Below are 17,522 nucleotides of genomic sequence, written 5' to 3'. Positions count from 1 at the left end.
CTCATTAGAACTTGTTACTGTCTCTCTATTTGATCATAGCCATTTTAGTGGGTATGAAGTGATATTTCATTGTGGTTTTGAGTTGTAATTCCCAATAATTGATGATGTTGAGCATCTTTTTATGTGCTTACTGACCATTTGCAAGCCTTCCTTGGAAATGTTCAAAGTCTCTTCAAATCTTTTGTTCACTTTTCAATTGGGTTGTCTTTTTAAAAAATATATAGATATTCTTTTAGAGCAGTAAGTATTAGGTTCACAGCATCACTGAGGAGAAGGTACAGATTCCCCATATACTGCCACCCCCATATATGCATAGCTTCCCCTGTTATCATCATCTCCATCAGAATGGTACCTTTGTTATAACTGATGAAACTACATTTACACATTATAATCATCCAAAGTCCATAGTACAGTTTATCTTGCAGTTCAGTCTTGGTGTTGTACATTCTGTGGGTTTGGACAAATGTGTCCATCATTATGGTAGCACCCAAAATAGTTTCACTGCCCTAAAGATCCTCTGTGCTCCTCCTATTCTTCTCAGTCCCTCTCCTCTCCCCTGGCAACCACTGATCTTTTTATTGTCTCAGTAGTTTTGCCTTTTGCAGAAAGTCATATAGTTGGAATTATACGGTATGTAGCATTTTCCAGCGGGCTCTTTCACTTAGTAATATGCTTTTACATTTCCTCCATATCTTTTCATGGCTTGATAGCTTACTTCTTTTTAGCACTGAGTAATAGTCTGTTGTCTGGAAGTACCACGATGTGTTTATCCACCTACTGAGGGACATCTTAGTTGCTTCCAAGTTTTGACAATCATGAATAAAGCTGCAATAAACATCTGTGTGCAGGTTTTTGTGTGGACAGAAGTTTTCAACTCTTTTGGGTAAGTCCCAAGGAGCCCAATTGCTGGATCATATGGCAGGAAACTTTGTTTAGTTTCCTGAGAAACCGACACTGTTTTCCAAAGGGGTGGTACCATTTTGCTTTCTCATCAGCGATGAATGAGACTTCATGTTGCTGCACATCTTGGCCACCAGCACTTCACAGTATGGGTGCTCAAGTCAGAGAAGACCAGTGAGATGTTAGTGGAAGTCTTTTTGGAGAGAGGTTTCTGTGGTACCTTGGGCTTTCCATTTGCTCCTTTCCCCTCTTTCTGCCCGTTACATGCTTGTGGCACCTGAATACAGCAGTCACATTGCAATCATGCATTGACTAGCACAGCAATGATATGCTGAGGATGGCAGAGTGGGACAGAGACAACTTGGGTTAGTGTCAAGTCAGTGTGAAGCAGCTACCCCAGCCTAGTGCTGTCTCACTTTGGACTTCTTTTTATTTAAGAAAAATAGACCTTCATTTATTTAAGTCAGAATAGTCAGATTTTCTATTTGTGAGGCAGTGCATTCCTGATCAATGCAGTAGGGAATGCCAACAAGCAAAGATAATCTTCACTCTTTTTGATTTGAGTGTTGACAATAAGGTTTACTAAACACATACCTCAAATTCAATTCTACATTTACTAAATATTGCAGAACCAAGAATTTTGAGGGTCAGGACCCAGTCTAGACCCACTTACTGAGTCAGGGAATAAACTTGTCAGACCCAGTTTGGTGTGCAAGATCTGAGAATTTAAAGAAAAGCATGGTTTATCTCTTCAGGAATGCATGTATTACCTAGGAGAAAACAGAAGAAGGAAGGTCACTGATGATGGAAATTAGTATTTATTGAATCTTTGGATTAGTCAGTGAATATAATAAACACATTTTACTCTCATAACAATTTGTAAATGTTCTTACCCTATTTTACATGGGAGGAAATTGAGGCTCAGAGAAGCTAAGATATTTACCCAGATTCAGAGTCAGCAAATGCTAGAATGAGATTAACATCCAAGTTTGTTTTTGTGCTGAGTTATTAATTCCACCATCCTGAACTGCCCTGGAAATGCAGAAGCTAGTAGTTAATATTGAAGAAGTCTGTCAGTAGGAAGTATGGCTCTAGCTACCAGAATGGTGATGTTGGTGTCGGATAAGGTCCAAGGCCCAGGGAAAGTAACTGGCAAGGTCAAGGCATAGACTGCCTCACAGGGATCATCTTCCTAAACAGTGTATAAGGAAAGGACTCAGATGCCAAAAGGACATATAGCTCCTGTTATCCCAGACCCAGATCTCCAGATAAGAAAATTCAATTCAAATCAACTAATACTTTGAGCACTTGCTAGGTACGCAGCACCGTTCAGTGCACTAGGGATGTAACAATACACAAGTCCCTCTTCATGCCCTCAGGGAGTTCTTAGTCTGCTAGAGATGCAGGAGAGTTGACAGACAGTTGCAATGCTGGGTAATACCTCTTTGGAGAAGATAAAAGTAGAATAGAGTGTTATGGGAGAACATAGGGTATCGAATTCAGGCATAGGAAGTCAGAGAGGGCTTCCTAGAGGAGGTGAGGTTCAAGCTGAGAACAGAAAAAGAAGGTGGGACCAGACAAGTTGGGAGGAGAAAAGGGCGTTTAGGCAGAGTAAACAGCAAGTCCAGGGGTCCTGAGGCAAAGAGAACATGGTGTGTTCAGGAAGCTGCAAAATACTGAGTCCAACTGAAGCCAAAAGCATGAGGATGGAGTGGTGAGAGATCAGGAGAGTAAAATACATAGAGGTTATAGGAAGAAACACTGGCTTGGCATGCTAAGATTTGGTCTTTATACTGTGGGCAATGGGGAATCATTAGTGGGTTTCTAAAAAATGGAGTGATATGACCTTAGTTTTAGTTGAAAGTATTGCTTTCATTAGAAGGCAAAGAACATATTAGAGAGAGGCAGAGCTGGGAGCTGGAGGACCAGTTTGGAGGCAAGATGATAGGCAGCACTTGAAGTGGAGATGGTTACAAGGGAGAAGGACAGATTGGATTGACATCTCGCTCTCCTAATGAAGTAGGTTAGCTGGACTCAGTGAATAAAGAGGCACAGAGTTTGTGGCCATCTTTAATTTGCCAAAGAAGGGCATTTGGCACTTTTTTTTTTCCTGTTAATATCAGAGAAAACAGCCTCTTTCAATTGTGTTGGAAAAGAGCCTACAGTAAGGAGAAGAAACAACAAATAGAGAAAAGTCCTTGAGGAGAAAGAAGGAAGAAGGTGTTAAGAATTCGAATGAAGATGCTAGCTCTCTTTATCCTGAGATGCGGGCAGCATCTTCTGCCTGGCAGATGCAGATGGAGTTCACATCTGAGAATTAGCACGAGCAGACTCCTGACTCCAAGCCCTGGGGAAGGGATTGGCAGGTGTGGGAGGAGGAGATGGCTCTGCCACCTTCCCTAGAAGATTACTTGAGGACTTGGCCACTTACCTGTGCTCGTACTGCTGGAGTTCTTGCTTGGAAATTTCTACTGTCTTGTTAAGTAGATATTCTAAGAGCAAAGAGGAAGAATTAAGGAAAGTGGAGATGGTTTGAATAATCACAAAAAGCATAAAAGAAAGCATTGACTAAGAGAATAAAAAGATCAGGCGGCATCGTTAGGGTCCCCATTTGTTGGAAATGATAATTTTTTTTTTTGTGGCACAGTCTTTGCCATTGTGTGGCTCTCCCCATGAGCACTTGGTTGCCTCAGTGTGAGGGCAGGAGGGCTGACAACTAGATCCAAGGTCAGGATTTTAGCCAGCAGAGGATTGACAGGGCAATGCAAGCTGTGATCAGAGAGTGGGGATGTTAGAACCTAAAACTTTAGAGCCCTGTCTCTTCCAGATGTTGACAGGAGTGAGTGCACAGGAGAGCCAAGGAGGTGAGGTGGAGGTGAAGACCTTTGGCGATGAGGAGGTCAAATTTTGACAGCTGCATGGAAAATGCATCACTTACCGAGGGTACTGTCTAGATGAACATGTTGGCTGAAACTCTGTTTTACATAGATCACATCAGTTAGAATTAACAACATTCCAAGAAGAAAGTACTTTTATTCCAATTTTCAGATGAATAAATTGAATCTTGGAAAGTTTGAGTAACTTACATAAAACCAAGGAGATATTAACAGTAATAATAACAAACATTTTATAGCAATTTACTATGTATCAGGCATTGCTCTAAGTGCTTTATTTTCTAAGTCCTGAGGAGTCAGAAAATTTTATTACTGTCATCATGTTAGAGAGAGGGCGCAGGAAGTTTCAGTAACTAAGGTCACATGGCTGCTAAGTGGCCGAAGCTTGGACTTAAAGGAAGTGTCAGAAATAGGATATGAATGAAAGTCAATGTTACTCCAAAACTCATGTTTTAGCCACATCTATTTATGGTATTTCTCTATTAGCATCTATTTATCTATTTAGAACGTTTTTCACTCATGAAAGTCTATGGGAAAAAAGACTTTTCCAAGAATACTAATAAGATTTTAATCTGTACAATATTAAAATTTTAAACATAAAAAATAGATGAAATGGAACTAAAATTCACATTGCAAAAACTACAAAACAGAATAGAGACTAATACAGGATGAGGGAAAAAAAGGCAGAAATAGGAGGGAAAATGAGACACAAGTAAGTCAGAAATCATTGGAGAGGTCTCTGCTAATTTTTCCTATCTATGAAGTGGAAGAGATTTTTCCTGCTGAAAAAGGTGAGATTTGGGTTCCTCACAAGCATGGTTGCATTTTTTTAGGCCAACAGTTAAAGTGCAAAGGATTTTGCATGAAAGAGTTCACAACCTTTGGCAGCTACTCCTATTACTAGTTACCTGAACCCCTGGGCAGGAGGGGGCGCTGACAGCTTCTCTGACAATGGAGCCCCCTTTTTTCCATCAGTCTACACAGACTCTTCCGGGTTAACTTCAACAGCTGGGCACCAGCCTCCATTTTCCTTTCTCCTCAATTGTTACTACCCTCTCCTCCACAGCTGCCAATGGTAGTCGGCCCAAGGAATGTAAGGAAATGGAAAGCAGTGTGTCTCTTGACTCACTGGTTGTGCTGTGTTTAAGTCTAAGAAAGGCACGCAAGATGACAATATCCAAGGGTCTTTATAAATCCTGAACTTGCTAAAGGGAGAGTAACCACAACTTTTTCTTTCTAAATAACGTTAACAAAAAATGAGAACCCGAACACTTAAGAACTGTCATAAGCACAATATTTTTCCTTCAAACTTAAGAAATCAATGTCGTTTAAGGAAAATAAAAATCCGTGTGGCTGAGATTGAGTTTTTGAGCCTTCTCTATCACAAGTCATCTGACCTCCCTTGAGCCTCTGTCTCCTTGTCCTTGTAGATAATAACCATCTTCAGGGATCATTATAATAAACAAACATTATAATGAAAATAGATAATATATGTGGATAGCCTGTGACCTGGTACAGAAAACTAGGTCATTATAACACTCTGCTTCTTCATTTGGAAAACATGTATCTTCAGACCTGGGCACGGAGGTTATATTTGCTAGTACCTGCTAAGATCACTGTAAACAGCTACAGTCAAGGCAGGATGCTTACCTTTCGATAAAGACATTATTTCACATTGGATTCTTGCAGAGTTAACGAATATTACATTCACTACAAGATGAAGCTGGAGAAGTTTCTTTCCAGCCCAGATGTTCAAGGTGTGCAATGTATGCAGATTACCCTTTTCTTCTGCAAATGTCTAGTTTTTTGTTTTTGTTTTTAAATCAAAATGAAAATGACTAGTGCATGAAAGCAACATGTAATTGGAGTTACTGTAAAGGTCACAATTAATGATAGAATAATTGTTCAAATATGTGGTTTTGTCAGCAAAACAAAGAGTGTTTTATGATCCATTAGTGTTTGTTTTATTTGGGGGAGGGGAGTGGAAAGTAGGGAGATCTTGATTTCCTTTAGGATATACCTGACTTGGACTTTTAACCAAAACTCTGGTTGGTAGACTATTGGTTTTTTTAAGCTCTTCTAATTAATTTTCATTTAATTACCTCAAAATAAATAGTGGCCTGCTACATCTAGCCTGTGGGCTGAATTCAGCCTGGAGAATGTGCTATTTGGGTAGCATAGATTTTACAGGTTGCAGAATGGATGTACTTATGGGATCTGTGTAAGCTCTTCACTGTCCTGAGCCCCCGTCTCTACACCTCGTCTCACGCTGACCTTGCACTCAGCCGCGTCACTCATTTTTGTAAATTTCCTGGTCATGGTGGGCATTGGAGTTTGGGGCTTCTGATTCATGGAAAGGAGAAAATAGGAAATCACCCAAGTATTTATTTCTGCAAAGCACTATCATTGTAGAGTGGAAAGAGAATTCCATTTTTATTACGAATACGTGCTACGAGTGCTGGTACTGCAGTCTTTGGCTTTAAAACAGTCTGCCTCCAAAATAATCTAAAAAAAGGGACTAGTTTTTCCAACAGTTTCTTTAAGGGCTCTGTTAAGTTAGCAGCCTAAAAGAGAGTAGAGAACTACTGGATATTCAATTAGAGAGAGAGAATTCCTGTCAGCCTTGCTGCAGGGGGGAAAAAGGCAAATCTGGCAGACGGGGGCTTTCCACTCAATGCCCAAGTGATTGCCCACAAAGCTCCCGCGACCAGCGCCGGCTCCGCACATCTCCCTATTTGCACATGTATGGAAACACTTTTTGTTGAAGCTACTTGACAACATTTAATGTTTATTGTTTACTTGTCATTCCCAGAAGCCACACACAGACTGTTTCGGTTACACCTAATGACAGTTTCTATTCGTTTTTCAGTTTAACGTTTCTTTTTATTTAGCTTTTGTTATGGTTTAACAACTCCTTTCATTTGTTGGAATTGTAGACAAGTCTGAAATGTGAGTGCACCCGCAAGACAAACACACACCATTACCTTTCCCTCTCCTGGGGTGCAGCCCTTTGTGAAGCCTGCCAAGGGAGCGGAGATGCTGATGCAAGGGTAAGGGGGAGAGGGGAAGGATGGCTGCAGAAAGCCCTGAGATTCCGTGGGTATTTCTTTGAGAAGGCTTCTCCTGGCGCGATGGGAGCTGTGGGAGAGAGGTACTACGTGGTCTACAAAGTGCAGGACATTAGTAAGACTTCAGCAAGGATATTTCTAAGAATATACAGTCCCTGAGGAGAACCAGCATTTAGTTTCTTTTCCTCCAGAGTCCTTTGGCCAAGAAATTATACTGATTTGTGATTAGGAAGGAATCACCATTGAAAATCTAAATACACATTTGTATCCCATCCTAAATTCAAATTAGCTAAAACTGGGAGGTAAAGAAATGGCTACTTTACATGGATTGGTTATTCATTCATATGACAAATAATTAAGAACGTTGACCACACTTGGCTAACTCCTGCCTCTGTCCCACAATAGGACCAGCAAAAAAGGGAGCTGGTAGCTTTCATGTGCCTGCCCCCACAGATGTGATAGGGCCTGGATACCCTGCAAAAATCCACTAAGCTACATGATGAAAATAGATGTGAGCCAAGATGCCACACTTCGGGTGTCCAAAATAAGGTCATGTTACCCAAAGAAAAAATTAAAAATACACTTCAGGGATAACCTGCTACCCAAGTAGAGTCAAAGAAATATTGATCTTGGCAGTTGAAATTTGTAGCTGTTGGACTGGAGAAATTTGAGATGGAATGGTAACAGTACATTGCTGAGCGTTTGCTCATCAGCATCAGCATACTTTTGGGGGAATAAATAGGGCTTCTGTATCTGCTTGTACGAGTAGTGGCTAAAAGAAAGGGGTGTCTTTAGGGAGGATAAAGCTACAGAAGAAATGGAAGCTCCACTCCAGCAGGAGCTTTGTGAAGTCAGGGAGCACATAGATGGGGTCCCCAGGATCACACAGCCATCTTATGATTGGTACTAGGGGATTTCATCCAAAGCAGGTTGAAACTACAGGCGGGTTAAAAATGAATGTTCCCAGCTATGAGTTTTTTCAAGTACTGCTAATTTGGGTGAATCATGGGAGCAGATTTGCCACATTTCATGAGTCTTCGAGCCATTTGGTCTGTTTTTAGTTTTAGTTACCTGTTTTCTCAAACATGTTTTCTTCTTTCTAATTAAATTTCAGGCCATTTAGACTTGTTCTGATGTTTGGCTGTTTTCATGATTTTTTTTTTAATTACAAATTTGTGGCAAAGGAATGTTTCCAAAGATGAGTTTATATATATTTTGCAAATTTTGCACCATGTGGATGATTTTACAGCATGAAAAAGTTGTTTTGAATAAGGTCAATGAGGCTCCAGCCACAGGATGAGAGAATCCCAACAGAGAAATCTCAGAGGTATGGATGGCCAGAGAAACAGAAGCTGATGAGGACTAGTGCCCCCATGGATAGAAACTGGCCTTTTGTGGTCGGGAAAGCTGTGGCCAGAGAGGGTCAGTGGGGGCTTCTGAAGTGGGTGTGTCCAAAAAGAGAGTCAGCTTTTTACAGATGTCGGGCTCAGACAGCAGGAAGCCAGAATACTGCTTGCTTAACCACCCACCAGCTGAGTGTGAGCTAGTCCAGTTCATTCCCTTGGTCTTTCTCCTCCCGTTACCTGTGACCCGGGAGGTGAGGAGGAGGTGAGTGGAGGAGGCAGGTGGCTTGCCGATTGGAAACTGGAGGGAAGGAGGACCAGGCTTCCTTCTGAATGAAGACTGAAGGGTGGCTTGCAATCTTGAACTTTTGAGACTTGACATTTCCAAAGTGAGACTATGTTTTATGACTCAGAATGAATGTAGGATTTTCTATTACCTGAGTATAGGCAGAGGAATCGGGGGCTTCTGGAGTTTTCACATAGTGCCATGGGGGAAATTTTCACCCACTAAGTAACATGTGCAGGGACTAGAGAAAACAACATAAAATCACATTTAATCATTTCCTATGTGTTTAACATGTTTGTTACATCATCATCATCACCGTCAACATTCTTCAAACTGGCTTACACACGGGTAGTTAGCAGGGTTATGTAACTGGACACTCCAGAGGTTGAGCTGGCATCAGGTAATGGTACATTTGACCACTCAACCCTTCTATTGTTTCTCATGTGGTCCTAAGATGGTTGCCAAGAGTACCCAAAGCATATTTTCTGTTTCATGTCTAGCTGGAAAAGGAGATTCTTTATACTGACATATTCCTCAAAAGTCTCGAGATACAACTTGGTTCAAACCACCATGAAACTATCTCTGTTACCCACAGGCCAGAGGGTAGATCATGTTGATTGCTTAGTTTAGATCACATGCAGGAGGGCAGGATCATCTTCCCTGGAACCACACAGGTCCTATGTGGAAATTATTGCATTGGCAAGGGGGAAATGATAAGTGAATTCCAGAGATATAGGTAAAAATGCCTGTTAAAATCCTTCTTAGCAACTTTGTGAGTTAGGTAATATTATTACCCCATTTTTCAGATGAGAAAACTTCCCCAAGAAAAATAGGTTGTAAGTAATGGTATGAGAATCAAATCCAGGTCATTCTAACTTTGTTCCTCAAAGTCATTTTATTTTACTACACTGCTATGTAACACAAATTATACACATATAAGGTTATCAGATCTATACCAGGAAATAATTTTAGGCTTTGTCTTCCATAAATTTCAGGCTGGAAAGAAACTTGGTTGGGAAGCTTAAGAGTTTAAAATGATAAATAAATAGCTTTCTCTTCCAGGAACTGAAAAAAAAAAATCTTATCATTCATCGATAAGAAGAGTTTCATTTAATTTTTGGAAACTTTAAAAACGTTCTTTTATTCTTGTTTACGGAAAGCACAGAAGAAATATATGTACCTTGGGACAAAGCTCCTGTTGATTTTAGAATTATCTAATCATCCCAAATGCCACATGTAACATTTGTGCTTTTTTTTTTTTTTTTTTTTAAATTTAGTTTGGACTGCAAATGGCAAGGCGTAAAGCTTAGGAAGTCAGAGAAAAGAGAGGCTCCTAATAGCCAAATTGACTGGAGAATTCAAGAGCTGTTAGCATTATGAATGGAAGCTATTACCTGAAAAAATATTGCTGCAGGAGGTTTCGACTAGGACATTAAAACAAATCATTGTCCTGGGCATTGGAGTTAAATAAGGGGGCATGATAATGAAGTTTCATTGTCTTGAATCTGTGGGAAATAGCTATTCCAGGACTATAAGCTCATAAGCATTAGTGCTGTAGGACTGCACCTTGATGAGGCTCCTTTGGGGAAAAGGTAACTGAGCAAATTATGCTGGTGATACCTTGGCATATCTTATAACCCACTTCTTATTTTAGAAATGCTTAGTATTATTAATTTACCTGAATGCCAGGGGAGACAGATGCTCAGAGATTTTCTAATTGCCCAAAGAGTTACCTTCTAAAACTGGAAACCCCAGGTGGTCCCACCTCAATTCTGAATGGCAGGAGAGGAGTCTTGCTGCTGTTCGCCTCTGCTCTCCAGCAGAGCTGAGAAAGGCTGAAGAGCTCGGCCACTTCTCTCCAGCCAGCTCTCGCCTGGCTTCTCAGGAATCGTGTTGGACAAGATTCAAACTGAGTGGCTGAACAGTGACAGCAGGGGCTTTCAAGAAATCAGGATGGATTCTCCAATGTTTAACAACGTCCTTCTCACAGCCAAGTTTCTGAATTGACATTGAAGCAGGGGTGGGGGAGCCTACAAAATAAATAGAATCCCAAGACTTATTTTAATCAAATTTCTCACTTCTTTAAATCCCCCTCTCTGCCCAATAAAAAAGAAAAGGAAATGAGAGACATGAGTCTGTTTAGTATTGTAACATCTATACGTCCACTTGATCGATGTTACTACAAATAACTGCTGTTAATGTAAATCTGCGAAACTGATGAGGTAATAGATTTAAAATTTTGTGAAAAACAAGAGATTTTGTTCTGCCTGTGTGGCCAAGTTGCAATCATCTCAAAATGTCAAAGTCTCAGGGAGCTCAAAGTCTTCAGGGCCCTTAAAACTAATATTCTTTTAGGGGCAGAGACATATTTACTGAAATACATAACACAGAAAATAAAGTTCTTTGCCTTGCTTTACACCCAGGAGTGTGATAAATTTTGTGGGCAGTAGAGTAAGCCGGTCCGCTGGTTTCTCAGAGGATTTGGTTCAGTACCAGAATGCCACTGGAATTTTAGTGCTCAATCTTTTGGCCTTTGGAACGAGCATTTGTTTTGGAGAGCACATGATGTAAACGCCTCTGAAATGATATTAATACCTTTTAACCATTTCCTATAATTATTTCAATAACTTACAGGAAAGTTCCTGTTTTAAAAGGTCCCCTTTCTGGTGAGGGACAATTTATAGCCAATGTGTAACTCAACAGGAAGTCAAGAGAGCAACCACCAAGAGGAATGAGATGGACAAAGTTTCTCCAAACTAACACATAAAAGGATTTCTTGGGAACAAAGTCAGCAGTAAAAGAATGCAGGATTAGTCATACCAGATTGGATGCCCCAGCCTCCCCCATTCTTTCTCCTGAGGGGAAGTGTCTCATGTTCTATAGGAAAATTGGAAGGCCTCAGGATATAGTCCACCAGTTGTTTCCTTTGAGGGAAAAGGTTACTTGAAAAATTTCTGGGTGGGAATATGGTAATAGAGGCAAATGGGAAAAAAATGCACTGAGTCATCAAACTCAGTTAATTTTTGGTTTTTATGGCTATGAATTTTAGGGCAAGGACTGATTGAGTCCACAGTTGCTTTTAGATACAGGAATTATCGCTTGTTTTGGTCCAAGAATCTCAGAAAATATTTCAATAGGAAATGCCTCTTCATTTTCATCATCTACTGTAAACTATCAAAATGTAGGGGGGATACACACTACTGTGTATAGAGCAGATAAACAACGAGATCTTACTATAGAGCACAGGGAACTAAATGCAATACCTTGGAATAGCCTATAACAAAAAAGAATCTAAAAAAGAATATATATACATATGTATAACCGAATCATTATGCTGTAGACCAGAAACTAACACAGCATTGTAAGTCAACTATACCTCAGTTTAAAAAGAGGGAAAAAATGTAGTGGAAAGTTGCTACTCAGTGGGCATCAAGTTTGTTCTGCAAGATCAATGAGTTGTAGGGACTTGCTGTACAACATTGTGCCTGTAGTTAGTGATGCTATTAGGACACTTAACGTTTTAGAGGGTGGATTTCATGTTAAATGGTCTTAACACAGGCAGAAAGAAAGAAAGGAAAGACAGAAAGAAAGAGAGAGGAGGGAGGGAAGGAACAGCAGCAACAACAAAAAGTACTGTTCTGCAAAGTGCAGCTCTTGATTCTCCAGGCAGTGCTACCTTGGGCAGAAGTCGGCATAGGGTTAGGCTGGGGCCCCTTTGATCCCATCTTCCCTCCAGTTCAGAGGGCTCACTGTGTCCACTGGGGTTCCATCTGGGCCCTGGAAAGGGCCTCACAGAAGCCACCAGCGGAGAGATGGGCCCTACCCCTACCTTCATACGTTCTTCAAAATGAAAGTTTAGTTTCCAAAAGGACACTACTTAACGTGATGTGGAAATGAAAACAGTTTCCTTGTAGATGTTTTTCTGTTTGCAAAATTCTGGACACATTCATCAAAGAGGAACCTGCCTCTTTGTGATCTTGTCCCCCACTTCCCTGCTCTGTTGAGATCTGTGACTAGTCTGCCTACTGGGAAAGCTAGCCTAGGACATGTCCAGACAGCAGCGGCTTCTACGGCGTTTCCCTTTGATCTTCTAAATCCCAAAGCCAGTTTTAAAAAAAATCAGAGCTGACATATGCTTTGCAAAAACTTCTTTGTCTCTATTTTTGTGATTTCTCAGTTTAGTTTCTAAAGCAAACACATTTCTCAATAGCATTTAAATTTTCCTGGTGATTGCTGTTTTTATTTTCTCCTGTATAAATTCATGCAAGACAATAATGCAATGCACTTATAATAAAATGGGATCCACAAAAAATGTTTGCCACAAATCACTGCCTTCTCAGTGCCATTTAGTGAAGAGGGTTTTATAAACCTCTCTGGTTTTCTGTGGTTCAAACAACAAATTTGGGATTCACTGTTGTCCCGAAACATTGATCATCCAGACACTATTTACTCTGAAGTCATCCTCTCTGTCCTATGATTAAATGCTCCTCCGTCTCCCCTCTCCTCTGCCCAAATGTACTAAGAGGAGCTAAGTATGTCCTCCACTGCCTGACCTCAGTCCCCTGCTGTGATTTTGCTGTGTCAGCTGTCCCTGCAGGTCGATTACTCTCATCTTCAAAATGGCTTGGGATATTAGGAATTTGCTCTTAGTAATGTCTCTAGTTATTTTGATTCATTTAGGTCATTAATCTGTATTTTTTTCCACACCAAGTATAAGGATTTTTTTGGAATAGTTTTGTTTCATTTTCACCATAGAAGTTTTTGTACTCTCTACTTCCCCTGGTCACATCTTTGGGGAGATAGCAAAGTGGAAGGAAAAATTGGAAGAACAATCAGTTCTCACCAAAGACAAGGAATTCAGATGTTAATTCACAGCACAGAGTTTTAAAGATGACAGAGGTGCCTTGAATACCTAGGCAGGGTCACCAGGAATGTGTGCACTTTAATAACAGAAGGCCCCAAGGAAAGAGTCTGATGTGTGGTGTAAGAGGAAGACAGAAATGCACTTGAAGTCAAAATTTCAAGTTCGAGAATCTGGAAACCAAGAGAAGTTGCAGGAATGTTCCAGAATCCTATGAGACTCAAGTTTTCACAGATGAAAGAGACTTCCAAGAACTTCTATAGAATTTTGTTTCATGAATTGACTTTTTTCATAAGAATATAATTAATTTTACACCAAGGATAATCCAAAGATTTTTTGGAGCAGCCTGAGAGACTCAGATATGTTAGGGAAATAATTTATAAACTCCACTCCCACGTGTAACCACCATCACCAATTCCTCCCTGGTGTCCTGGACAGGGGACACATGAAAATCAAGAATTCTGGCCTGGCTGCCAGGAACATGAGCACTGAGGGACTCAAAACACAGGGGCAACTGACTGTCCCAGTGTCTGCACTGCCACCACTAGACATTCATTGCTCTGAGACATGAAGCCTTTTCTTCAAACCATAGAATCTTAAAGATGAAAGGAATCTTAGAAATGAGACCAATTCTACCATTTTATAGATGATAAACTGAAGTATTTAGACCACTCATTGTGTTCAAAGTCACAGTTAGTGTGTTACCTACTTAGCTGTGACTAGAAATTAAGACTTTTTTTTTAAACTCATATCAATTAATCAGGACTGAAATATAACCCAAAGGAAATTTGCTGAAAGAATCCTGGGTGTCTTAGCCTGGGTCCCTCAGAAGCAGAGCCTGACACAAAGGATTCCTTAGAGGTTATCTGGGAATATAATGCCAGGGAATAGGGGTATGGGGCTGAGGGAGAGAAACAAGGGAGGAGGAAAAGCCGATTCAGGAGTAATGACTAAGTCAGCCTCCCTAATTGCACCAGGGGATTGGGTGACAAGTGCTTAAATTCTCCGAGACCCTTATGAAGCACACATGCGGACAAAAGGCGAGTGCCTTTATCCATTGACATCCATTGGTCAATGGCGAGACCGTGGGCACTAAGTCCCTTGGACTTCCATATTGTACATATAGGAGTAGAGTGCAGATCCCCACACTGTGGCATCACAGAAGTTCCCAAGTAGGAAATGAGAAGGAGAGTTTGGGCCTTCTGTCAGAAGGTGTCGAACTGTAGCTTCAAGAAGTTGATGGAAACCTGCATTGAGCCAGTAGCCACAGCATGGCTGCCACAAGAAGTTAGGTCAGGAGGATTCTGAAGGGCAGCATAAGAGGTGTCTTCTAGATGCCAAAGAGGAGCTAAAACAGCTGTGGGAAGGACAGGAAAACTGCTTGGCCTCCCGTCTTTCCCACCTCTCAAAATAAGTCTTGTGGAATCAGCATCTCTACTATTTCCCAAACTCTTTATGTCTCATTTCTCTGCATCAGTGTCATTTTTCTTTCTCCTGGGGGCTAGCTCTCTCTGTGTGATGTAAATGTGGCCACCAGTGCTTCCTGAGTTTAATATCTTACAGTTTTAACCCAGGAGAGAAACTACTCTGCCCCTCTCTGTCCCAAGTTTGAAAGTCTCAAGGATGATACTGTCCTAGCCAAGGACAAATGCCAGCTCCTGGATCAGAAGGCAGGATCACAGAGGTCATGGTGGGTGGAGTAGGGCGAAAGACAGTCGTCATAAAAAAGAAGTATGGTATGTGATGGGTGGATGAGACAGGAAGTACCCACTAAACCAGCCCAGCATTTTTCCTTCTAGGTGTTTTCTATTCAAATGAAATTATACTTGAAGAAATAAGACCAAATTAACATCTTCACAGGTATTCTTCAAGTTTGGATAACCTCTGAGACAGTGGAAATGGGACCCAGGATAGACCTCTAGTGAGGGAAAGGACGTCCCAATGGGACATAGGGCCATTTCCTGTTTTACAGTTAACCCTAGGGTTATCCCCTGAATCAGCCCTCCTAAAGACTATGAAGATGTAGGCAATGCAATGCACTGCAATATTAAGTTTGAATAATTTTTTAAACCCTTGGTTAATACTTTTGGAAAAAGGAGAATCACAATCAGTTTTTTTTTTTTTCTATCTTCCAGTGCATTTTTCCTTATTGAGGTTGTTTTCTTCTTAGAATGGAACTCATTTGGAGATAAAAAGAGGGAATTAAATCTTCAAATAGGACAAAAATGTTGATTTACATTCTCTCATCAGAAAAATGAAAAGTCAAATGGATATTTCAGCACTTGGTTTATTTAGAATACTTACCATCCCCAAGGAATAGCTAGTATCCTTTGGCGTTTACCAGGTGCCAGGCCATGTGCTCCATGTTCTGTATGCTTTCATTCACCCAATACTCAGAGCTACCCAGTGAGATGGATGCTCTTCCCCTCCAGTTTTTCCAGCATAAGAAATGGAAGTGAAGAGAAACGATGCACACTAGTTGGAACAGCTAGTGAGTGATGGACCTGGGACTTAAGTCCAGGCAGTATGGTTCCACAGCCTCTTTCCTTAACCCTTTTGCTCCATTGCCTATCTGGTGAATTAGGAAATTAACTTTAAAGAGACTGTTCCAAACAACTACAATGAAAGGGAAAAGTGCCCTTAAGATGAGTTTGTAATTGCAGGCTTATTTTTGTTTTGCCTGAGGAATCCTGACTTCTGCCTCTAAAACAATGTTTATGTAAAACTGACATCTATTAAGAATGTCATGTTGGTACATGCCCTTTCCAGACTGGGACGTATATCACGGTAATATCATTCTCGGTATTATTCACAGAGATGAATACCAAAGTTAACTTTTGACAGAGTAAACAAAAAATAAATAAATATACAAGAGTAAACCTGGTAATTATGAATCAGCAAAGTACATGGGAAAAGGAGCTTTAAAATATCTTCCACCTGAACAGAGGTAGAAATAAGGACTTGGTCTATGCTAAGATTCTTATAAAATACTCCCCATATCGTATTAGATATTAGATACCAGTCTTCTAATCCCATGTTCTTGTGATCGTTAAATTCAATTACTACCTATTAAATTGAGAACTCTAATTCAAGAGATGTCCTGAGGGGAGCCATATAAGCTTAAACACTGGTCCATCAGAAAAAAACAGAACAAAACAAAACAAAACAAAACTATTGTAAGTCTCCTTAACCTTTATTAATCACTAAATAATTTATACATGTATGTGTAGGTGTGGGTGTGATTGGTGGAGAAAGGTGCTCCCTTTTCCTTTCAAGTTTCCCTTCTTAGCCCCTGCTTCCTGCAAACCCTGGGCTCCATGAGATTTATCATCGTGAGTCTGCTCTCACTGAGCACCCTCTGTCCATGCTGTGGTTGTGCTGGAAGTTGGGGCTGCATCAGATGATATGCCATGATGCCTGGCTTACAAGCTCCATGTGGAGACAGAACCTGCACTCAAAAAGATAAACTCTAATGATCTCATATGCTGAGATCCAAATGAACACTGCTAACAATAAGAGCCGAGGAAAGATGGGGAAGGACTCTCTGCTGAGTGTGGGGGCGTGGTAGCAGGAGAGATGGGAAGGGTGGGGCCTGGATCAGAATTGTTAGGGTCTTTCTAACACATGAATGTTTTTGCCCAGGAAAATGTTGCCTACATATTAAACACTTTTTTGAATTCAATGTTTTGGGGGAGATTTTGAGGATGGAACTGTTCAATTATTTGTGCCAGATTTGGCATTTAGCACAGTTGAGATGAAAGTATTTAATTTTAAGAGAAGGTTTTATTTTTGGTAGTGAAGTGGGAGCAGCTTATTACAGGTTGTTCTTCGCAACATAGCACAAGAAGAACAAAGAGAGGAAGCTGCAAGTGTCTAATGAAGCAAAAATATCCTTTATCGGTGAATGCTATAAGAGCAAACTGTAGTCTACTTTTCATAGTCGAGATGAGAGATTGAGAATTAATGGAAAAACTGGGAAATGTAGCTTTTCTGTAGAATTGAGTGGTGCAACAGTGCCCAATAGCGATAGTAATTGTATTGGATACATCATGTGTCATCTACTGTGATCATATCACCTAGAATATCACTTTCCTTTCAGCTTCAGCTTGGGTAGGAGTTGGGGAAGGAGGTAAGAGCCAGTATCTGATTGACAAACAGCTGCTCAGATGC

The sequence above is a fragment of the Camelus ferus genome, chromosome 3 (assembly GCF_009834535.1).
Source record: "Camelus ferus isolate YT-003-E chromosome 3, BCGSAC_Cfer_1.0, whole genome shotgun sequence".
Taxonomy (NCBI): Eukaryota; Metazoa; Chordata; class Mammalia; order Artiodactyla; family Camelidae; genus Camelus; species Camelus ferus.
This window is presented reverse-complemented; position numbering follows the sequence as displayed.